At 44.7% G+C, this 24,202-nt stretch overlaps 1 protein-coding gene across 3 annotated transcripts in view; it reads left to right on the top strand.

The window, feature by feature from the left end:
• LOC100224883 (USP6 N-terminal-like protein) overlaps window positions 1-24,202 on the top strand; it is a 75,805-nt gene that overhangs the window by 6,242 nt on the left and 45,361 nt on the right. For 2 of the 3 annotated variants that reach the window (XM_030274049.4, XM_072929819.1), the window contains exon 2: window positions 5,917-5,998. The exons of the other annotated variant lie outside the window; for it this stretch is intronic. The gene's annotated coding sequence lies outside the window, so the exon portion shown is untranslated. The remainder of the gene's footprint in view (window positions 1-5,916; window positions 5,999-24,202) is intronic. 3 annotated transcript variants of the gene reach the window in all.

The raw sequence follows: 24,202 nt of genomic DNA, 5'->3' as shown, positions 1-24,202 counted from the left end.
TGGAAGCTGAGCAGAGCCTGATACATTGTCCTTCTGCCTGCCTTGAGCTTATTGTGTGAATCCCCCAGCAGGCTCAGCATGGGTGACCTGATGGCTCTGCTTTGTTACCTGTGTGTGGTAAAGAGATCTGGCTGGAGTTTGCTCAGGGTTTCCCATGCTGTGAGAGAAAGATGCCATGAGGTGCCACACATGGAAGTTGAATTTGGAGTGGGAAGGGGGCATATGTCACATATAGCTGAGAAAACCAATAAGCTTCACAAGATCTTAACCACTGAAGGGGCTGAACCTGTTTCCAGTTGATGTGTTTAAAATGTGATTAGTCACCTCCTATAGTAGGGTGCCGTAATGCAGTTTCTGTGGAAAAAATTGCACCATACATGTGTCAATACAAGGAGTGGACTCAGTTCTGCAAGTGTGTGTGTGCTTTCAGGCTGGGTCTATAAATCCCTTCAGTTATTCTGGCCCTCTACAGTCTTGTGAGAACTTGGGGAGTTTTCTTTCCTGCAGCATTGCCCTCGCCATGCTTTTAACATCTGAAAGTCTGGATGGAAATTTTTATCATCTCAGCCTCTTATGTGCCAGCACTCAGTCTGATGGCAGACAGAGATTCCATGGCAGCCAGAGCTTTTCCCTCCATTCTGCTGGAGGGAACAGGAGGGAGAAGGGGCAGGGGATATCTCTGTCCCTCTTTGGCAGTAGGCTGTTGTCAGCCTCCTGTGTGTCCAAGGAAACAATTTTTTTAAGATTTTTGTCTGGATTTTACAGGGATCTCTTCCCTTACTGCTTTCCTGCCTTGGGCATGGATGCCAGCTGGATCTCCACTGACCTCATCCTGAGGTCAGATCAGTACTTGGGAGTCTGCACATCACCTACAGCAGGGTGCTGGATCTGGCATGGGGACAGCTGAATGGACAGAGAGGTCCATTCCCAGAGAGGCTGGGCAGGAGGGGTATTCCTGAGAAATGCATCCTTGGTCTTTAGTTTGTGGCTCAAACAATGTTTCTACTCCATATTCTCTGACTGCTGGAAATGGTAGACTGAAATGAAAAGACTGGATTAGCCACTATCCTGCCGGAGCTCAGAGAGAATGAATTTAGCTGTTCTTGTTTGATTTCAAGAAATTGCATTAAAATGAGCAAAGAGGCTGTGCACCAGAGACTGCTTCCGCTGCAGGCATCTGCTTGCAAAACTGTGTTGCAGAGTGATTCCTGCTGGTGCTGCAAAGCTGGTGGGGAAAGCAGAGCTGTGGCACGGGCCAGGAGAGCTCTGTGGAGGTGCAGCTGAAGGGCTTGGCTCGCTTGATTGCTTTGGCAGCTCTTCTGTACTTAGAAACAGGTGTGGGCATTGCTTGCACCTGTTATCAGTGGTCACTGGTGTCTTGGTGAGTGCAATGAGCTGCTTTTCTCTGCAAGCTGAGGAGCCATGCTCTGCCCCAGGTCCCTGCTGCTGGGAGGTGGCATGCAAGCAACTGGAAGGTCCTCAGCCTGAATGTTGGATGTGTGACGTGATGGATGTGATGGCTCTTGTGTCCTGACTCATATGAGCTCTGTGGTTACACCAAGCTGCAGCTGATTTCTGAAGCTCTCCTCGGTAAAAACTGACCTGAATCGATCCGTTGTGATTTGGTTTTTTTATTTTTTTAACTAAGATGCATTTCTGCAGAGGTGAAAGCTTGAGCTTTATTACAAAGTCCATGATTTTCTTAAGGATGCTTTGGGATATTTTGGGGATATGCATGTGGTCTGTGTTTTCAGAAAAGCTGGGAACAGGTCAGTTGGAGATGTGTAGCTGCTTAATTGATTTAAGACCATGGAAATTAAATTTGAGTAACTGGGTGCTTTTTCTGCTGGGGGGAAAAAATAGGGCTATGTTAAATGGAGGGGCAGCTCTGGGTATTTCTGTGAAAGGTGTGTAAAGGAGGCTTGACTGCGAGGTTTTGAACTGTGCTTGTCTGTTCCTGTCGAGAGTTGGTGGTTTCAGTGGGAACACGCAGCAGCCATCGAAGGCAATGCTTGCCTGGGGGCCCTGGGGCAGAAGCCTGTGTGACTAATATTGTGTAACTCAGAAAAACAAGGGAGGATTACTCTACCTCCTTCCCCAGTGGTGGGGAGCTAGTCAGACTGCTGCTGGGATGCTTGGATGGGACCTCTGGGCAAGCTGATGGATCAGCTCCCTCCACTCAGTGCAGCTTTGTGGCATGTACTTTTTAGGTGGGGACTGTGCCTCTTGCTGGTTTTGGAGGCGAGGGGACTGGCTGGCATGTGAAGGATGGTGCTGGCAGCCCCTCTGATAGATACCCTGTGCTGCACCTGTGCCAAAGGAGAAGCAAGGTGGGGGTGAGGGGGCTCAGGCTTCCCAGTGCTGGGGAAAAGCCAGCCTGTGGGGACCATGCAGGGCTATGTTCTCCTCTCTCTGCACTCCCGGTGTTGTTGAAGTTGGTCATGTGTTGGGATGAAGGTCTGGCTTAGAGTTCGAGCCTCTGCTTCTACTTTTCCGTCATTATTTTCCAGGGTTTCTCTACAAGGAATTGGAAAATCCTCTCTATGGGCTGCTGTGACAGCCTTAGAACTGTCCAGATGGATTTGAACTTTGGTGCTGCAAAGGGCTTTGTGTATTTATTTTCAGCTTCCTGCCATCTGCTTTGCTTAAGAGCTTTTGCTAGATCCTTTGCATATGCTTGTCCTTGCTCCTCTGCTCCTGGAAACCATTTGAGAAAAACCTTCAGCTATGACAAAATACCCCCCCTCCTCCCCCCCAAAGAAAATATCCCCAAACCGCTTGGAGGAATTTTATTTTACTGCTGTGCCTTGGTAAGCTGCAAGGCTTGCATAGCTGTGGTGGGTTCTGTTGGGGTGCACCAGCCTAATTTGGAGACCTCAGAGAGCAAATCACTGGGCTGTTTTGGATGAGTCTTTAGAAAAGTGAGTGTTTGAGCACGCTCAGCAGTGGATGGAGCTGTTAAACTGATTTTACATTACTTACCCCTGTGCAAAGACAAATATATGTTGTGTTGAAGCCTCATCTAGGTTTCCACATGTCCCACTGTGCCATCTTTCTGAGATCATGCTTCTCATCAGCTTTAGCTGATCTGGGGCTGTTCTCTTGCCAAAAATTCTTCCCCTTAATTTTCTTATTTCTGAGATGGCTTCCAGTTGAATCAAGCAAATGATGGTTGATACCTCTAGTGTAGAGATGCCTGGGATGAGTAGAAGAGGGAGGAGGAAAAAGGCAGGAGTGCCTGTTGTGGCAGCAGAGGTAGTTTTGGATCAGTTGAGCTGATGAGCATGTGGGAGTGGGCATGGCTTGCTGAAGAGCAGCTGTACAGCCCCTGGTAGAACATGTCCTGCTTCTACTCCAGTTTCCTTCCATGTGAAAGGGTGGCAAGGATTGCCAACTGTGTTAATATTTCTGAGACGCTACAGTATTGGAAGAGTGCTTTGTGGGGCACTGCTGACTGATGGCTTTGTGTACATGCTGCCAGAGTTTGGCTTCCTGCTTAACCCAGGGGAGGTTTCCCTCTGGGAGGACTTCAAGCATAGCTTTTAAATAAAGCTTCCTGCTGAATGTATCAAAGAGTGTATTAGATTGAATATAAGGGAGAAGTATTTTGTGATGAGGGTGGTGAGGCACAGGAACAGGTTGCCCCCAAAAGTTGTGGATGCCCCATCTTTGTAGTCACCCAGTATCACTCAGTCCTCTACTGCCTTGCTTCATAACCTTTTTATAAACTCTGGTGAATCTTTGTTTGCTGCATTAAATGAAACAAAAGGTTATCATGTTTCTGCAGCACTACTTCAGTCTGCAACAAGCAAGAAGTCGTCTTGGCCAAGGACAGAGAGAGTCTGCTGGGGTGGTGACACTGAGAAATACATATTGTGATGGACAAGTTGGAGCTGCAGGAAAGCAGCAGAGGAGCTTAGCTGTCATGTGTCATCCATGCTCTGCATTGCCCGGAGCCTGGTGGTGTCTTGGGGAGCAGCAGCCCTAGGATGAGTGACTCCACCGGGCACTGCAGGGAGGAAGTTTGGGAACCAAGGAGGAGGCTGAGCACTCGTATTCCCTGGCACTCTGCTGTGTTTCCAGTATATTTGTCTGTTGTGGACAGCATGCTTTGTGTGAGAGCTGCAGTTGCTTTGGGAGGGCAAGCCAGGCCACCTTCATGTGGCTTTGATTAAATCCAGCAGCACTTAAGAAAGCTTCAGGCATCTCTTTTTGCCTTGCTTGGCAGTATTGGAAAGCGAGGACTTAAAACTTTGCCTGTGATGTTTCTGCAGTGTTGTATAAGAGTAGGAGTTGCATTTAGAAAGTTGTTAAATGGAAAAGAAACTGGAGGAGGAAGGGAGAAAAGGTTGTCTGTATGGCTGTCATGTTGATACTCCCCATGTGCTGAGCCCTGGTGCAGGCACGGGTGCAGATGAAGTCCTACAAAGCTAAAGCAGCCCCCCTTTCAGATTAAGCCATGTGAAGTAAAGGTATGAGTTCCTTTCTTTCCATACCTTTATCCATAGGCTACTACTGAAGATTATTGTCCAGGTTGGATTTGTCTTGTTATTTCTGTCCTTGTAGAACTGCTAAACAGTGTTAATTTACTGGCTTCAAAAGAACAACAGAAGGCCCTCATGGAAGTACATAACTGGAGTAAATAACTCTTGTGTTTTGGTAATGTAGAGTAACAGAGTGATGGAAAATTTGTGATTGAGGCTGGAGTCCAAGATCTGTGCTGTGGTCTTGTGGCCTTCAGCATTTTTTTCATCTTTAGAAATGCCTTCAGCCCTTCCATAATGGGAAAGGGGAAAATAAGTGAGAGGGAATCACAAATGGATTAGACTTTTCTCAGTTCTTTAAATACCAGTTGGCGATGACAGTCTCTGAATCACCTGCAGAGACTGGGGAAAGCAAGCAAGTCACTCTTTCTCAGTTCAAGGTAAGCCGATGTGCTGCATGAATAAGTTTTCTCACAGTTCATAATGAGGTCCAGTTGCAGGAAGTACATGAGACATTGTCAGGCTGATTCTGTACCTTCCTCTTGCTGATTTGGTGTTTTGACTAGAGACGTCTGTTTCCTTACCTCCCTCACTTCCAGATCCTCTCTGTGTTACAGTGTGCTTGAGGATGGTCCTTCTTCCACCACATTCCTTGCTATCCCTGAAGAACTTCATGAACAGGATGGAAAAAGTAAAATTACATTAGATGTGGTGACCTTTGCTTCAGTTGTATCATTAGAAAAACTTCTCCTTGTGGCTGCTTAGAATTGTTTCCAGTAAAACATTTCTGCTATCTCTTCTTTGGCATGCAGTAGGCACTTCAAATGCCTGAAGTGAGGTGGTTTTGCAGCCTGCAGAGGTGACTTTTTCTTGCTCAGTGCTGGTTAAATGTCTTCTGTGTGACTAAGGTACAAAAGCTTTATACAGCCATCAGTGGAAAATATAAAGCCTTTTTTATTATGACACTATAATGATGATGAAAAAATGGAAGCAGCCTGGCTCTGACATCATGTAGGATTTGCCTTCTCTGCAAACTAGAAGAAATTGCACAGGTGTTGTGGAGCAGATCTTCAGCAACATCTCAGTGAGCACAGTAGGCATTGTAGGTGAACCCTTCCATCCCATTTACCAGTCTCTTCTCTGCCCCTGCATGTAGATGTTATCTTCATTGAAATGGCTGTTTAGGAGGCTTTACTGGATGAACAGTCTTGGTTTGGGACTCATCATCTTGCCTTTTACTTTGGCTTCGTTCTGTGATTTTAGAGAAGTCCCCTGACAGCCTTGTGCCACGTACCTCTGCTATGATGCCAGGAGTGTGTTCAGGGCAGGGATCTAACACCCTCCTGATTCTCAAGAGATTGCTTTGGCATCCTTCCTTTTCACCAGCCAGCTCATTAATGTCACTAATTACTATTCTCTCTAATGCTTACAGGATTTGCCAGTTCCTGTATGCCAATGGGAATTGTGTTGTGGCTCCTTGTCTGTGCTATAGGAGAAGCTGATGCTCTGAACAGGTATGTTTGTCATGTTCCTCGTGAGGGGAGAGGGGCTGCATATGGCCAGGGGTGAAATGTGTGCAGGGTTTGCCTGATGGGCATGGAATGGATCCTGTGGTGCAGACTGCTCTGCAGTGAATAGTTATTTTTTCCATCCAGAGGTTTTGTAAAAACACACAGGCAGAAGATAAGGTTTGCAGGGCTGGAAAACAGTATTGCTGCAGAGCAGCCCTGGGAGGCCATGGTCCTTGCTAACACAGGCACTGCCTTTTCCTTCCCGGAGCACCAGCTGGGGAATCCCGGCCGAGCTCGCGGCTGCGCAGGCGGCTGCTGCTGCGCCCTCCTGCTCAGCTGGCCTTTGGCAGCTCCCCCGTGGCGTCCGCCTGCGTCCCCAGCGGGGTGGGAGGGAGCTGTGTGCATTTTGGTATCCAACCATGAACAAATCTGCTGTTGTTTTCTTAATGTATGGCAAGAACAGCCTGTAGCAGCTTATTCCTCCCTGGATAATTACTGCTCTGCTCTGCCACTGATTGCTCTCAGGAGTGGTGGAGTAGTGCTTCCCCTACGCTGCCTTGTGCATCCTTTTGCCTGAGTTATTTGGTTTGTTATTGCTTTAAGGCATCAGTGCTCAAATAAAAAAATCTAATCTGCACTCTTTGCAGCTGTTTGACATTCTAAGTGCATTGCCTAAGTCACTTGAAGTCCCTGAGATGCCAAACATGCTTTCAGTGATGCCCCTTGCTATGCCACGAGCAGGTCTGCTTACATCTCAATTTCAATTTCTGGTTTACTTTGAAGAGGGGAAAATATAGGGCTGGGTTGCAGTCTACTATTGTATTATCTGGAATTGTATTCACAGCTGATCAGAGGTGCATGTGCAACTGGAATTGGAATGGAATATTTTGCCATCTGTGGTTGCTCGGGGGAGGTCTGAAAAGCAGGTGCATGATCCTGCTGTGGGAGCATTAATGAACAAGGGAGGGTTAGCCTGGTGCACTGAACTCAAACCTTCAGTTTGCCATAGGAGCAAAAGGAGCTCCTTCTGCAAACATCTGTCCCTCATGGATCTCATAAAAATGGCATTGCCTTGCATTTAGCTTGCCTGAATGGCCCATTTGATTGTATAAGGATATAATCACAACTTGCTGCATAGAGCTTTCTTGATCCCTAAGAAAGTGAAATGGATTCATTATGGAAAGAGATCTTTCTTGAAAACCCGTTTCATCTGGGACCGTCTGGGTGGTGCTGCAGACGTGAAGAGGAGTAGGAGTCAGGGTGGAGCTGTTTCCACCTGATTCTCTTGTATATCCCAGGGTTTATCACAGCATGCAAGCAAACGCACCCTCCACTTTGGATCTGAAAGCACAGCTGGTTAGTTGAGCAGTGCCTGTGCTTCCCGTGCCAGTCTTCTTGTGCTTTCTTTTTCTTAATTAATTTTCTGCTGTAAAAGGCCTCTCTTACAGGGAAAACCACAATAAGAAGGGAACAGCAAAGGTAGGAGTGCCTCCTTTTGCTAGCAAGCTGTTGTAGGTGTGTCTGAGTTGAGGGAGCCAGCACTGAGTCAGTGTCCCAGACTCCCGGTGACTCAGGCGGCAAAATCCCAGGTAATTCCCTTCTCATGCCTGAATTGCAGTGGATTTCCTGTAATAAACTCTCGCCTTCTGTAGTGACCATGCAGGGAATGCCATCCTCTCCCTCCCAAATGGGTTATGACCAGCTTGGTCCACTGGGGATGCAGGTACATGGTGGTGGTGGCACTTCTCTTCCTGCCACCACAGGCAGAAAGTTGATTTATCTCAGTACCCTCAACCTTACTTCACTCCTTTCCCCCCACTCCCTGCCTTGTTTCTTGTTAAGATGGGATAAGTCACAGGAGTTGCAGCTGTCTATTGAGCTTAAGGATATTCTTATGCAAATCTGAAGGCTGTGTTCTCCTGGCAGATCTGCTTGCATGCATTATCCACTACTTCATTGTACTGGAAGGAGATCTATTTTCTGAAACATGGTTTATTTTTAGTCAAGATTTTCGCTGTCTAACTGGCAAAAGTTCAGCATTTGCAGAAGAAGCAATTTTGCCAAATCCTTGGACTGGGGGAAGGGAGAGGAAATGTTATATTAGCTAGCAAAAAAGCTAAATGCTGACTTTAAAAACAGCTTAGGACACTGTTGTGAGAACATAAGGGTTGGGTGATGCAAGTTGAGAACAGCATTGTGTTGCTGCAGGATAACTTGGTCTGGGTGGCTCTTGCTTTTCCTTTCGATGGCTGCCACAGAGGTTAACCAGCAGTGGATGGGGAGTGCTGCTCAGGGCAGGTGGTCAATGAGCCAGCCTTTTGACCTGACCCTGAGCAGTGAATTAGCAGTTACCTTAACTGCAGCATCCATGGGAAAAGTTCTGTCCCTGCACCGTCCTGTTGCAGCCGTGTTTGGGGCCCCTGGAAGCTCACGGAGGGTTGAGCTTTTTGATGATATGGAATGTATCATGCCCGTGTTTGAGTGCCCTTGTCAGATACCCTGAAACGAATAGGGTGGCACATGGGATGTCCTGGGGCAGTGCTGCAGCTGTCTCCTCTCTTCCCCAGCTGCTGCTCCAGGGACAAACTGTCTACACATGCCTCATTGCTTTCATGAACTGCTTCTAACTGCTCTGGGTCTTGTACTGCTTTCTCACATGAGCAGCAACCTTTCAGAGGTGCAGGGATATTTTCTTCTTGGTCTTGCATCTCCTCAGACATTTCCACCATTCCTTTTACAAAGTAATCTTTGTTACCATTAGCTGGTAGTGCTGCAAGCACCAGACATCAGAGCATGACACCAGAGAGTGGATGACTGTGTCCAAAGCCTTTGGTACTTACTCCTCTGAAAGAGAGCTGATTCCACATTTTCGCATGTAAATAGTTTCCTGCTGTAGGTTAACTCCAGCATGCTGCTTTATCCTTCTTTTTCTTTCTACCCCAATTCCCCAAGAGACAATTGCATAGCAACTTTGTCATGGTTCCATTAAGAAAACAAGGAGAAATCCTTCAGTTCCAAGTTTTTTCTGAATGTTTGGAAACCAGAAAAACAGAGAGGAAGTGACACTAGGAGTTTAGGTGTGTTCTGCATTTGGAATAAGTTGGTATATGTTGCCTGCAGGTAAAGACCTGCATCTGTGTGAAAGGATTGGGGATGAAACAAGATTTTAAATGCTGCTTCACTTATTGGGGTAGAAGCACCATGAGAATCAAGGTAGGAGCACTCATTAACTGCCTAGAGCAGTAATCTTCCTAAAGGAATTAATCAAATTTAACCTGATAAAAGAATTTATGCAGTGGGGGAAGTCTCTACCATTTCCTGCCAAGCTTCCTGAGAAGACTAGGAAAAAATGTGCCAAAATTACACTCTTCTCTCCATGGGGGAGAGGGGTTATGTCTTCCTAAGGCCTGTTGTTATCGTTCTGTTAAAAACCATCTGTATTAGCTGGCAAATCAGGATTGTTTTAGCTATTCAATTTTCCCTAGTTCCCTGGGGACTTCCTAGTTGCAAACCTATTTGCAAATCCCCTGTCCATCTGGGATGCAGGTGATCTCGTTTCCCCAGTGTTGATGCAGAAGTAGGCCCTGTGCTTGCCATACACCTGGTGGCCTGTGGGTATAGAGACTTCATAAGTTTGAAGCTGTTCCTTATGGAAAGCTTGTGGGTGGTTGGGTTTTGTGGTTTTTCCTTACATTGCTAATTATTTCAGGGAAATTCCTATCTTATTAGTGCTTTCTCCCCAAAAGCAATTCTCTTCCTCTCTTGTCTCTTTTCCTCAGAGGCTGGAAGAATGCTGATATGTTAGGAAAGCCAGTCTCTGTTTTAAATGGCCTTAAGCATGTCAAGATTCAGGTCAATTTCCTCTTACAGTGGCTTGCTACAAAATGAGTGGGAATCTCAAGGCATCCCTGGGTCAGCTTTTTTTCTGATGCTCAGGAAGTTTTCATTCCAGACAGGTGAGTTCATGGAGGAGGAGATGTCCACCTCGAGTTTTGTGTACTCTGATAGGAAAATATTTTTTCTATCAGCGAATTTTTGCTGATATCATTGAACTATGCTTAAAGTATGTGGGCATGTGTTGTAATCTGCTGGCAAAGACATTGAAATTCAGAGTCCTGGGTTGGCTCAAAGGTTCATGTAAACTGCTAATGTCTGAATCAATACCCTGTGTAACAGGAGCTGCTCTGGAAGGACTTGGATAGAGGCTGAGCAGCCTAATTCAGCATTCCATCTGCTCTGTCTTGATCCTGTGCCTTGCAAATGTGCTGGGTTTTAAGCAGGCTGAGAGCTGAACTTGGCTGGTAGCCTCCTGTCCCAGGTACTGGGGCAGGTGAGGAGCTGAGTGCTGGAACCCACGTCTGCATGGGAGGGTGCAGCAGTGGGAATCCCGGCAGTCTCTGGGGTACCTGCAGAAAATAACGGAGCTGACTTCAGATTGCCATTTTAAAACCTCTGTTCAGTGCAGGTGAGCAGTTCTGTGGGCATTCCATAGTTTGTGCTAACCCAGCCCTCCCAGCACAACTGCGCCAGTGTCCCTCAGCTTGGTTTCACAAGCAGAGAGCTCATGCAGCCCTCATGGAGGTCAGCATTTGGTGACTGCCTGAACTGCTGCTTATCCCCAAAGGTGCTTCTGCTCTTCATTGCTCTGTAATTACTTGCCACGCGTTGTGTTCTCCCCAGCAGCTTTCACTGTGGTTTTTAAAAGGGAAAATAAGGAACAGTGGACAGATGGGCATCTGGGAGGACTGCTGGTAGTGGGCAGGGGGAGTGGTTTTAGCCCTGGTACTTGCATGCAGCATACTCTCCAGGCAGATCCCACTGTGATTCTTGATGAAGTTTCCCTTTTCTTGGCTGGCTCGTTGGAAAACCCTTTTCACTCCAAGTTTTGTTTGGAAAGAGAGACACCCACACAGATGGCTGCTCTTCAGTTGTCATTCATGTTCCTTTCTGCATTACACTCAGGTGAAATCCAGGCTTGCCAAAAAACATATCCCAGATTTAGAAAGAAACTAAACAGTAAGAATATTCTGTTTCATCTCTCTAAGCTGGGAATGCAGTGGGCTATCTCGTATTTTATCGGTTCACAAGAGATTGTGTTATTTTTTCTTTTTGGCTGAGTTTCCTTGTAGTTCACTTGTTAGTTTTCCTCAGAGAAAAGGTACAGTTTTCATTAAGGGTGGTTTTTGCTATGTTTTCCTCCTTCCTTGAGACTGAGTGGTTCCACTTTTTCCAGACAAGTGCCAATGCTCTACTTTGGAGTCCTGCTGGTCTCATCTGATAAGAGTTGGGATATTTTTTCCTCCTAAGTGGCTCTCAGAATTGCTGGATTGATAAATAATAAGTGTTTTAAAGTCTTTGAGATATTGTAGCAGAGGGGAAGAGAACAATAGCATTGCTGAAAAGCGTGAGTTTGGTATGCTGGAGATTTATGAGACTGAAGTTACAGCCTCTTGCTTGGATCCCTTGCTAGGTTCCAGGATGCTGTGGATAGTGCAGTCCATAAAACCTGAGTTTTAGGGACTTGCATTGCTCCTGGCCTTTTAGCTGTAGAGAAGAAGCAGAGTTAAGTCACAGCTGGCCATTGTGCAGCTGTGGTTGGACTTCAAGGGCCCTGGAGAGGATGCAGGAGGGTCCCACACCAGGGTGCTAGGGTGCAGGAAGATGAGGCTGAGAAATAAGGTGAAAATGGCAACCTGAAATGGCAAAGGTTTCTGGTAGGTTTCTAGAAGTGTGGCTTCCTGTCCTTTTCCTTCTTTATTTATCTAACCTTGCAAAATTGCTGTGGCAGGGCTGGTGGTAGGCTTTGGGAGGCTGGAAAGATGCCAGTACAAGGAGGTGGCTAGTGCTTTCATTCCAAGTGTATTAACTCATTCCTGAAATACGCATTTCTTCTAAAAAATAATTTCTACAGTAGCTGTTTTTGGAGCCTCAGTGGTTATGCTTTGAGTGGAAATGAGACTGCCAAAGAGTTCTTCAGGAGGGCAGGGCCAGACACATGCATAGCTTTCAATGGTGCTGACAGTGCTGCCATCAGCCCCACGTGTTTCCAGACCTCCATGTTGCATGATGGGGAGCACACCAAGGAGAAATGTAGTCTCCCAGGGATTTAGCAGGTTACATCTCTATCAAAGAGGATTTTTTTAAGGGATTGACAATCAATTCTCCACTCCTTGTTTTTTGCCCTGGCATGGTGCTGGCAGCCTAGGTGTGGTGGCTGGGCTTGTCCCACATCCAGGTGGAAGCTGTGGGAGCTTTGGAGTTGGGAGGATCCCTGGAGCTGGGAGGAACCCTGCATGGTGTAAGTGCCAGCAGCTGCCAGAACCCCTGTGCTAGTTTTCTGCTCAATGCAGTCCTGGATTAAACGAAGTAAAAACCAGGCTAATGGGAGCCAGGATAAATGGCCTGACCATGGTGATTTTCTTTTTGTTATTTATTTCCTAGCATGCAATTGCTGTAATTCTTCTGTGTTACTTTCATCATTCTTTATTTCTGAAAGTATGTTTTCCTTTTTTTTTTTTATTTTTTTCCTGAGGGTTTTGGACAGTGTTTTCCAAAGCTATTGTGGTGGGTATTTCCCCTTCTCTCTCAGAAGCAGCTTTCATTTTGGAATGAATAGCTCAGCATTGTTCACATTGTATTCCACTTTTATGGGCTTTTTTTCCCCTTTGGACTTTGACAAAAGTGGAAAGCAGTTTCCTAAATACTTCTGGAGTCTTTTGGGTCACTTTTTAGAAAATATTTCTTTCCTGTTATAGAAGGCCTCATATTCCAAAGCTCCAGGCAGGAAAGGTGTTTGCAGCACTCACATTGGAGTTTCTGAAAACGTGGTTCTTGCATAGCTTTTGCTTGGTTTTGGCCAGTTTCAGTTAAGATTGTGCTGAATTCACCTTCGAGCAGGACTTTGTAACCTTGTAGGTGTTAACTTTTGTTGTAATATTTCTAACGACCTAACTTGCTACTGCTGGTTTCTACAGAGCATCCCACATGTTAAACCTGTTCCGTTCTTCCAGACCAATGCCTATTTTCAAACTCTCCCAATTCCCTGCAGAAATAACAACTTATTAATAGGATCTTTATGCATATGTGTTTACCAGCCTTGACATAGCTTTGCACCAAAGTGTCTCTTTACCTACATTGCACTCAGAAGCTGAATGCTGTGGTCAGCATGGTGTACCTCTGCAAATCTCCCTTGGTTTGTTCAAAGCATGATGATCTGGCTGTGCTAACACTAAAATTTGCTTCTCTATTTTAAAATGAGTTGCAAAAAAGAATTTATCCACTCAGGTTCTTATGGAACTAAATACTGTTTATTTAAGATGAGGGTTGATTTGCATTTTTGTGTTTTCCCCCTTCCACTGCAATAGCAGCGAACAGCTTTGGGTTACATCAGCCCAGGTATATGGTACTTGTAGCATATAGCAGTGATGTTTCCTAGGATGTGTCTGACTTATTCCCTTTTCTTTTAGTGATCATTGGTCTTGTTGAGTGGGCACTCCTGGCCTGCTGGATCCCAGGAGTGTGCTGATCCAGCAGTGAGAGGGTTTTGGTGAGCCAGCTGCAGGGACAGGATGTGAGGCACCAACCACAGCAAGTCACTATGATCTTCTCAGCTGCCACTCGTTAGCATGACCTTGCAGCATTTGCAGTGTGTGATCTGATGCTCAGGAGATAGGTTTCCTGAGTGGTAACTGTCTGAACATGCAATCCCAGGACTTGTTGCAGCTGAACAGCCAAGTTGGATACGCTCTGACAAACAATGTGCTCCTTTGGCTATAGTTCCCCTTAAGATGCCAAAAGAAGAATAGAGGGTGGAGGCAGAGAATGCAGTACATGTAGAGATTAATAACCTCTTCTCAAGTCCTTGTTCTCTTTCATCCTTCGAATTAGCTTTTTTCCACCTAGTGTGACAACAGAATTTTGTAATAAAATCCACATGGGAGAAACCAGTGGTGTGTTTTCTAGTCAAAACAGCCTCCATGTCATCTGACTATTCAAATGGCAATAGCGAAGTGTTTGGATTAAGAGACTAGAGGTTGAATGCATGTTGAACAAATTAGTTTTTCTCCTTTAATGATGTAATGGTGATGCTGTTATAGAAACCACAAAAAAGAACATTTCTCGGAGCATCTCTTCTGAGTTCGTGTGTAAAAACTGCAAACTCAAGTCCTTTTAGTCTCAGTTAAAACTGTTGGGTTTTGTGGTGGGACAGCAATATGTGCTTGCTGCTGGCAGTGGGTTGGTCTCAGAGCAGAAGAGCTTGTCTTCCTTTTTCAGCCCTTATTCTCCTTTCAAGTCATGCCATGCTGTATCGGCCCCTCTGAGGACATTGGTGATAGGTGTGGAGGGATAGTAATTATTTATCTCAAAACAATGGTGAAGTATGAAGTAGACCATTTTCTTCACAACTATTTGCTTATATTGACCTGGAGTAATACTCCAAGCATGGTGATGACTTTTATTTCCATAGGAAAAGATGCACTTTCTTTCCATCTTTAATTCAGTTTCCCTTAAGGTTGTTTGAAGCAGCTGTTCCTTTGGCTGTTTTCAGATATCAGCCAAAAATACTGGTGTTCAGCCTTCAGAAGGCTTAATGTGTAGGTTAAATTAAGGGGTAATTTACTAAAGGACCTAACCCTGGCACTGCAGCATCCCTTAGGTAGTCATCATTACCTAAAAATGCCTAAGGTATCATAAGAACTTGATTATGCCCTTCCTTGAAAAATCTGGTTAGAATTAGAGGTCAATTTAAAATTGCAACTTTTGGAAGGACTCGTATTTTACATTTTGAATATTATTTGTGAGTGAAAATGATGTTTACTTTTCTTTCTGACACAGAGAGATCCCTTCAGGCATCCAAGGCAAGAGGACCAGGAGACATCTCCATGCTGCAGTAGATTCTCTTTAACTTTTTTGCCTGGTGTATTAAAATCCCTCCAGATAGCCTGGGTTGTGTTTAAATTATCTTATCCTCTACCTTAGCTACAAAGCTCTCTTGAATATTTTTTACTGTTAGTGTTAAAAGAGAACATTTCTGTAAGTAGCCTGATGCCAAGGCTATCAGTATGTTAATTCTGTGTGAAAAAAAAAAAAAGAAAAAGGAAAAAAATAGTCTATGGACTATATGCTTGAGCTTTCCAGCCTTGGCGGTTTGGCAGGCATGTTGTGAAAGAGACTCTTGCTTTCCTGATGGAAACCTCTTGAATTAAACTTTCTTTGAGTCAAGGGACTTAGTATGTCTGTGTATGTATGGAAAAGCCTGCGAGTGTACTCGTCTCTCGGCGTCTGTGGAAAAACCAGCTGCTGTGTCTGCTTGTCAGTGTTTGTCCTGGGGATCTGCCTGAAAGCTGTTTTTTCCATTGCTCGAGCAGAATATCAGGCTTGGCACACTTTGTCATGGAAAGTGATACAGATAGGGTTGGCAGCTGGCACACCTTTTAAAGAGCCTGTTATTATAATCTTGCCATAACTCCTTAATTATGCTGTTGAGGTAATCGTAGTGGTATAGTAGTCTAGCTAAAACAACTTCTGTACAAACCAAAGTTCATTTTGGTTCTGTCCTTCCAGTTTGACATGCTACAAAGGTACAAGGCAGTTCTATTTTTCTGTACTTCTCCCTTGTGTATGTATTGATATCTGTGATAAAATAGTCCCATGCTGTTCCTAACCAGGTTGCAAAAGCTGTAAAGATGATGCATGGGAAAACAGACTCGATGTAAATGATTTAGCAAGAAAAATAATTAAGATCACAGAATCAGAGTGGTTTGAGTTGGAAGAAACCTTAAAGATCATCTCATTCAACTCCCCTGCCATAAGCACACCACAACACCTTCCACTAGACCAGGTAGAAAATGCCTAATGCTTTCTTAATAGTTATGGTTGTACACATGAAAATATGATTCATGTATTGATAAGAACACCCTGCAAAAGGTATACAGTGTGAATTTTTACCTATGTAAAGCTTCACTTGTAGATGTAACTGTTCATATTTATACCTAAGTATGAATTTATCTAATGAAGAATTAGATATTGGCCTGCACTTGAAAAGTCACAGTGGTTGTGCTTACTGAGAACTCTGTAAAGCTGCATTGATCTGTAAATCGGGCAACCACCTCCTTTTTTGTGGAAATGTGACCCTAACAAAGAGAAGTCTTTAGATTAATTGCAGTTACATACTGTTTTCCTTCCAAATCTAGAATTTCAGTTTATGAAAGTAGCAGGGGAACAGAGGCTTATTTGATGTTCCTGAGAAGATTTCTGGGATACCCTTTGCAGCAAAGAGGCGAGGAGCTGTCAGCTTTCCCCATTTGCTACACTTGTTCCCTGGTGTGCTCTTGTCTGCAGAACAGATGCTGGAGGGCACCAGCTCAGTCCAAGCTCTGCACTAAAATGCTCTGCTGGTCTGAGGTAAGTGTAATTGCTGTCTCTCTTTCCTGGGGGCTGAGCTATTCGCCTTCCCTGGAAATAAAGAGGAAAAAAAATTAGCTGTACTAGCAGATCAAAAAAGAGCAATCTGCCAGCCTTCCTAATGCATGGGTCACACTATGCCCAGAGCTGGGCTTTTTGTTAAGAGCAGTTCAAATAAGAAAAGCAAGCAAACCTCCAAACAAAACAGAAACCAAAACCAACAAAGGAAGCATCTGCTATTCAGATGAACTGATATAGGTGAGGGAGGAAAAAACAAGTCATCAGAGACTTCCAAAGGCTTGCTGCTTTAGTCAGGAATCTGCAACTTGAGATTGCAGGCACTTCATAGTGTGATGCAGATGCAGATGGTTCTATGGTGCTATCCCAGGCAAAAGCAGGGTGATGATGCTGAGCTAGGATGCAGGAAGGCCAAGACTCTGGTCTTGCTCTGTTTAGAAGTGTTGAGATGTGCCTCTCCAGGGCAGCTCTGGTTCTGTTGTGGGCAGACAGGAAAGAAGGAAGGAAAGAAACTTTGTCCCAGTATTGGCCTCTGTTTTCACTTTGCATGTTAAAGTGGAGTGTGGCAGTGCTGAGGGACTTGTTTGGCCACTCTGAATGAGCATCTCTCCATGGCAACAGGAGAGGAGCCTTGGTCCACAGGACACTTCAGGCTGAGGTGGGTTGGTTCATTTGAAAGTCTGGCATAAGGCAGTGATGCTTAGGTTACTTAGGTTTTATTACCATAGCATTTGTAATGCTGGGTTAAGGATGCATCCCTGCAAGCGCATGAGCAGGACTTTTGTGGTTATTCTCCTCATTGTCAGAAGCCCAACTGGTTCAAGGTGAGAGAAGAAAGAGAGAAAGGGCTGTTTTAGCAGGATGCCAAATACAAAGAGCGGGTGTAATGTGCCCACAGGCTGCACTGTCGGCACATAAACCTAGTGAACAGGAGAGAGGACAGACTGCTTGTATTGGCACTGCTGTCAGCTCTCATTTTCTCACAGCTGGGGGACCATGAATGCACAGACCCCATTGATGGGATGTCCTGGTTTTAACCTTCTCAGTTGAGGGATTTGTCAGCCCCAAAGCATAACATGTTCCTGTGTGTACCTTTCCAGTAGCAAAGGGTTTCACACCCTTTGCTGAGTGGTTGCTTCCAGCTTCAGAGCTGGTTAGTGCCATATTGCTTATCTGCACCTCTCTGTGGAGCAAGAGGTGATGGGCCCATGGTTTCTAATTGTGATCATCACTCATTATTACTGCCTGCAATGCCCACAGAGCTCAGTTTTTTATCTAACCAGCAACTGGTGAGAGAATCCTTCTGAAATTTTGCAAACTTTTGATTTTAGTTCCTTAAAATTCTTGGCTTCTTCTAGCCAGAAATGAGTAACCTGGTGTGAGAATACCTCAGTGCTCTTAGTGTGCATGAATGCTTGAAGCAGCTGACTAGGATGGGGAAGCATGACAGGAACACAAAGAATCAGAAGCATTTTGTCAGCCAGGTTGGAAAGTAGCTACAGCAGTGAGCAAATGATTCCTTTTATGTGCACATGCAGTGTCTGACATCCAGGCAGAATGCTGACAAGCTGCTGTGGCTTGGAGGACAAGTTGAATGATGTGCATAAAGTCCTTATGATTTCTTCTCTCAAAGCAGAAGTGGCTAAAAAACCTTCAGAAGAAGAGGCCTGTCGGATTTTGTTGTGAATTTGTTCTAGAGGGTTGGTTGCCACAAGAAGGATCCCTGCTCCAGGTTACTGGTTTTGGATCTGCTCCTGGTTCAAGGAGATAGAGGTGTCCTCTGTGTGAGCCATGAGCCTGTCTCTCCTGGACCTTGCATTCATGCATCTTCTAACAGACAGAGATGGCTTATAGCAGAGTTGATCAACTTCCTCCTTGCTGTGAATGTTTCCACTGTTAATGAAATATTTTTGTTCTGGAGGCAAAACACACCCAAAGACACCCTGGCAGGTTTGTTTGTGCCAGGTTTTGACTCAGATACTTAGTGAAACAGAGGAACAGCTTGAAAACAGTGCTCTGGTCCTTCAGCTGCCTGAGGACAAGTGCAGGAGTAAAGTGGTTTAAAGCTCCTTCAGTTCAGCAGCATGCACAGCACCCCCTTCCTGTTCCTTGTGAGTGCACTGATCTTCACAGCCTTCCAGCACCACCTACCAATTAATGGCTTTGAGAGGGCTTGCTGTTTGTGGGAAAGCTGTGATGTAGAGAGGTGATCTTGCTGGAGTGGTGTCTTCCTGGAAGTTTGTTGTGTCTGGTGGCACAAGAGGTTTGTAAGCATGATCTGCTTGTTGCAACATCTGAGATTGCAGTGGTCTATGTGGCAGGGATGTCCAAGCAGATGGAGATGACTCTTGCCCTCAGATTTCCTCTACAAAGTCTGTGGCCCATTAATCATGAGGGTGTCTCTTTTTCAATGGGCTGATGGCTGTAGATGCTGGATAAGTTACTTGGGATCTCTGTTCTGGAGTTTGAGCTGCCTTTTGGTAGAGGAAGGGTTGCACTTGTTCTTGTTTCTTTGAACATTTGCAGCTTCTGTTTCAGAGTGTCACACTGTGGAGGAGACAGGACATGCTGTGTCTCACTGCTTGGGGCTCTGCACCATAGAAGACATTTCCCCTCTGAATCTTCTGTCCAGGAAAGATGTTCTCTGCAAGAACATTTGGAAGTATCTGTGATCCCCTCTTGCTCTGCTTATAATTCAGACCCCTGTCAGAGGCAGTTTCTTAAGATGCCAGGTCGAAGGGTTTAAATGCAATAGCTCAAACCTTTCCCAGCTCTGCCCTAGTGCCTATGTGTGGTAGTTCAAGAGTGGAAGATCTGCCACACTGGCTTCAGCCAAGGTCCAGATTGGCCAGTGTCCTCCCCTGGTGACAACCAGACTGGATCCTCAGGGAAGGAGGAACATCAAGATTTAACAGCTGCACCAGTGTTGCCCTCCTGCAGTGTCCATGGTACATTGCAGACACTTTCTATAACTCACTCTGAGTAGCAGAACACAACACAATTGTGGGTCACTTGGAAGAAGTATTTCCTCCTTCTGGTTAACTTTTTTTTTTTTTCCTGCTGTCTCATGGTCTTTCACTGTGAAGAGGTATTCTTTGCTCCTAACATGGTTTGCATGACACCAGTGGGTCCTGCAGGTTGTTTTCTTTCTTGCTTCAGTACATAGGTACCTTTTTTTGTGGTGCCCATAGCTTAATATTTCATCATGATCCACTGTCTGCATTGACTGTCCTGCTCTGGAGTCTGAATTCAGGCAAATGCTTTGTGGTTGCTTTGAAGGGGATTAGAGCTGACCTCTACTTGAAGGGAAAATGGAGTAATGTCAGACTTAGTTGCAAAAGCCCTCTGTGCTTCTAGCTTTAAGAGTTGTTGAATATACTGAAGAGAAAGAATTTAGAAACATGTCCACATGACCCCACATCTATTACTCAGCAGGCATTTCTGTTGCACATCTTGCATTTATTTTCTTGTTAAAACTTTAGGTAATTTATCAGTGTTGCCATTCTGTAACTGGACACCCCTTTGCACTGCCTCTCCAGCCAAAACTGAAGTGAGAGAGATGTTAGCTAGAGGCATGATCTCAGCAATTCATCTAGACGAAGACAGAAGTTGGCTGCTCTCTCCATTTATTCATTTAGTTTAAAGTAAGCCACAAATGAACTCGTTTCAGTTTTCCAGTGCTGTGAGAAGAAGATAACCGGCCCCATTTCCTAAAATTTTCCAGAGCTGATGTCCATGCACATAGAAAAATCCAACACATCCAAAGTCTAACTCACAGGTTCCTACACAAGAGCACCACTGCTTGAGATGGCTTGATGGAAATAATGGTGCCTCCAGCAAATTGATAATCATGTTCCACAACAGATAGTACACTTAACAGCAGCTTAACTTCCTGTTTTGTCTGTAGGTTTTTCTGATCTCTCCTCAGCAAAGATTTATATTTGAATGTCTGTGGATTTCTTGTGCATATTGCTTGGTATGGACTTTAAAGGCAATGGGAAAGCTTTGCCAGCTCTTACATCAGGTGAGGTGAGGAAGGGAGCAGCCCAGAAGTTATGCCTACAGATTTCTACTTCTCTGCTAAGCCTTGTTTTTTCTGTGCTGGTCCATGTTGGAGGATTGGAGATGCATCAACAACAATAGAGTAAAAACTGTATGGTAACTCGTTCTGGTGAAACTTTCCTGTGTGCCTTGGTTTCTCTTTCCAATGAAATTTCCTGGAAACTCTCTCCCCATCTTCTGGTGCCTGTTCCTGTCAGAGTGAGAACGGCCTTTGTCCATGGCCAGGGCTCCCAAGCACTAAGATGACTAATTGATGAGTCTGAGTGGAGGAAATAGCTGCCTGCCTGATCAGATGCTGATGGCTTAGCAGGGCATTTCCTCTCCTCCTGCTTTTTCGGTGTCCCACATTCTGTGAGATTTGTATTCACTGCATGCAGGATTTGTTCTTCACCTGTGACCAGAACGTGATTGGTGTTTCTTTAGGAATGACAGCAGCAGAACCAGGTAGCCGTTATCTGCTCTCCAAAAAGCTTTTGGTTGCTGTTTACTCTTATGCTACAACAAAGCACTGCAGACTTCTCTGTCTTTTGCTCCAAATGCAAGTAGCTTTCTTTGGTCTTTTGTGTTCCTGAAGAACCTTGTGGCAACACTACAGCAAAATTCTGCTGTTCAAGTTGAGTAGTGCCATGGACCTATCCTTCCCCTGAATGGAGGAGCAGAGCCTGGACCAAAGGTGAGAGATGTTACACATTAAACAAGGTGACTTGACACAGTCTATCTGGCATCAGTGGTCCTGAGAGCTAAACTTTTGTGGGGTTTGATGTGCCCACGTGTCCTTTCCACTGTGAGGTGAAACTTGGCAAAGTCTGGCTTTGGAAAGCAGAATAAAATGCTGTTGGATAACTTAGTCCTGACCCTCTGCCTTCCGGCTGGAGCAGAGGCTGCAGAAGAGTGCCAGCCTTTGTCAGTCTGAATTCAAGGGGCTGCTGTCCCCCAAGGTGCAGGGGATGGAGAAGCCTTGCAGCAGGTTGGGAACAGGGAGCATCTGTGGCTGTGTGAGCGTTCTGTGCTCACGTGGCAGAGAGTGTCTGTCAAGGCATGGGTTTACAAACATAGGAGCTCATCAGTTAGAGCAGCCGGATGGTGTGGCAGAAGGCCCGGACTTGGGTAAGCTTTTGAGCAGATACTCAAAGGAAGAGGCCGTTGCTGTAACATTCATAAACTTGACTGTGAGCAGACTTCCCAGTTGCCTCATCCTCAGTAGAGACAAGGGAGTATAGCCAGGAGCTGCTGCACTCATCCCAGGGGAGATGGCAGAGAGCAGCAGGCTCCAGAGTTAATTCTCTTCATTAATTCCCATAAAAAATTTCCACCTTCAAAAGCTTAAATGAGCAGAGGCCTGCCAGAGCAATATCCCAAGTGGTAGCTTTTCCTATTTTTTTTTCCTCTCATCTTGTGAGATTCATATGGAGGAGAATGCTTTTGGAGTCTCAAGAAAAATAGCAACAAAACAATCCTAAACATTGGCTATAAAAACCCTACTTATTTGTTGCATATGTTGAAATGGGACAATGGGGGCATCTCATGCATGCCCCTTGTTATTTTAGCTTTTACTCTTTGCCTCATATGTAAGGTGTAATATTTTTTAAATATTATTCCTTTATATTTGGAAATATATAATATCTATTTGTACTGTGGTTTAGCTTCCAAATACCTTCACTCTCTGCATGTCTCTCAAGGCAGCCAGGTGTGCTGTACCTGGTTTTATGGCTCTATGTCTCACACAAGTTAGGCTGACCTATCTGGTTGAGAGCATTTTCCCACACTGTTGTCTTGTTTTCCTTTTTAAATTTTTCCTGTTTTCCTCCTGAAAAGTAACAGTGGGTGGTGTGAGGCACAGAGTCAGGAATTCAAGGATAACTGCTACACTTGTCCTCAGTTCACCTTCTCATGTCTCTCGCCATGACAGCTTGTGTTAGCAAAGATGACAGTGTGTTAGCCAGAAGAAATGCATTTTTTGCTGTTTGAAGAATTGGCTAATCATTACATGCCTCATCTTCCCCATTTAGGAATGTGTTCTTTAAAACTGCCTGTTTTCTCCCAAGTTTGTATCTCTTTCAAACAGCATGAATTTTCTTATAAGGTCCTCTGCAGTAATGTCATGAATCTGATGCTGTTTCCTCCAGAGAGGCTCAAAGTGCTTCTGTGCATCAGTTAGGAAATGGCCTCCATAAGAGGATAAAACTTGCAAGGGGTTCTTTTTGGGTTTTTGGTTGGTTTTTTTTTTTTTTTAAAGGTACTTTCACAGATGTTGTGGTTAAAGGCTTCTATATTTAAAACCCTAAATCTTGGAATGTGGTTCCATAACAGTACATAGTGGGATTTGGAAAAAGTCTGCTAAAAATGTATATAAGTAATAGTGAAACAGTTAGGTCATGCTAAAGTTGTTAGACTTTCTGGTGCTAGTGCATGTCTTTTGGGGGTTTTTAATGAATGTTTTTCTCTTTAAAAATACAAATAATGGACCTTCCATTTTAGACAAATGTCCCTTTTTTAGGATGGTGATATTTTTTTCTAGTAAATGGCTTTTTCAGTGGGAGCTGCCTTGCTCTTTCCATCTGATGTCTATGCCCACATCTCTGAATGTTTCCATTCCAGAAAGGAGGAGGGTTCTGGTGCCAGCAGGCAAACTTAAAAAGCTGCAGTGCAGGGAAGTTCTCAGTTCTGAGGCATTTGGAATGAGCAAGAAATAAAACAACACCAAAGCCCCTTAAACTTTTACTGCCATGCAAAAATAACAGAAAAAAACTTGCTTCTTGTTTTCTGTAGTCCTTGTCTTGCTAAAGTACTGAAATGGAATAATCCTGTCATCTCCTAAAAAGAACCTGAGATATTTAAGAGCACCCAATAGCTTTTAAAGAAAATACAGTGTTTTACCTGTTGAATGCTGCAGTTGTGCTCTCACACTTGATGACTTAAAGTGGAACTTTTGGGTGCTGCTTAGATTCAGGACACAGGTAGTGGCTCTCTTTCCCCACATGCAATGCTATTACTGGTATTTGTCACACCGCACACCCCAGTGGTGCCCAGTAGTTGTGCTCACCCCTGTGCCCAGCATCTAACTCCAGCCATCCTGGTGGAGCTGAGTTTGGATTAGGCAATTTTTTTCTATCCAAGCCTCCTAAGAGCCTATTGAGAGGGAAGGGGAATGGCTTTTCTTTCCAAGAGCAGCTGAATGCAGTGCCCTAGTTACCATGGTTTTTTAAATGGAGTACTTCAGAGAATGTACAAAAGCATCTTTAGTACTTGCAGTACAAGGAGAATGAAAGGACCTAGATTGTGTCAGCAGTCTAGCAGAGGCTTAAGTGAGTATCATTCATTTATTGTTAGGAGATGACCCAATTTGGATTGTATTTATGGAGTTGGAGGAGAGAATGGACCTGTTTCAGATTACTTTTGAGCTTTAAATGTACTTACAGGCTTTGTGTAGGAATTGCATTGGCTCCCGCTGGGTAAACAGAGCCTTTCCCCATGAGGAAACAACATGAGGGTGTTCCCCATGTAGTGGAGCAGTGATGCATCCTGGCTTGTCTTGTGCTGTCAAAATGGATTGATTCATACCACATCTCTCCAAATGGCAATGTACTGGATGGGGAAAAAAATGAGCTGTCAGACAGAACTTGTCCAGCTGATTTTTATTTATTTTATTGCATTTTCCTGCAAGGATTTTAAAGCCTCCAGTTACTATATAATTTTCTGGCTAGTTCCAGCTAAGCAGATCCT

Source organism: Taeniopygia guttata, chromosome 5 (genome assembly GCF_048771995.1).
Source record: "Taeniopygia guttata chromosome 5, bTaeGut7.mat, whole genome shotgun sequence".
Taxonomy (NCBI): Eukaryota; Metazoa; Chordata; class Aves; order Passeriformes; family Estrildidae; genus Taeniopygia; species Taeniopygia guttata.
Note: the sequence above shows the minus strand (reverse complement) of the source record. Positions and strands in the feature narration are given on the sequence as shown.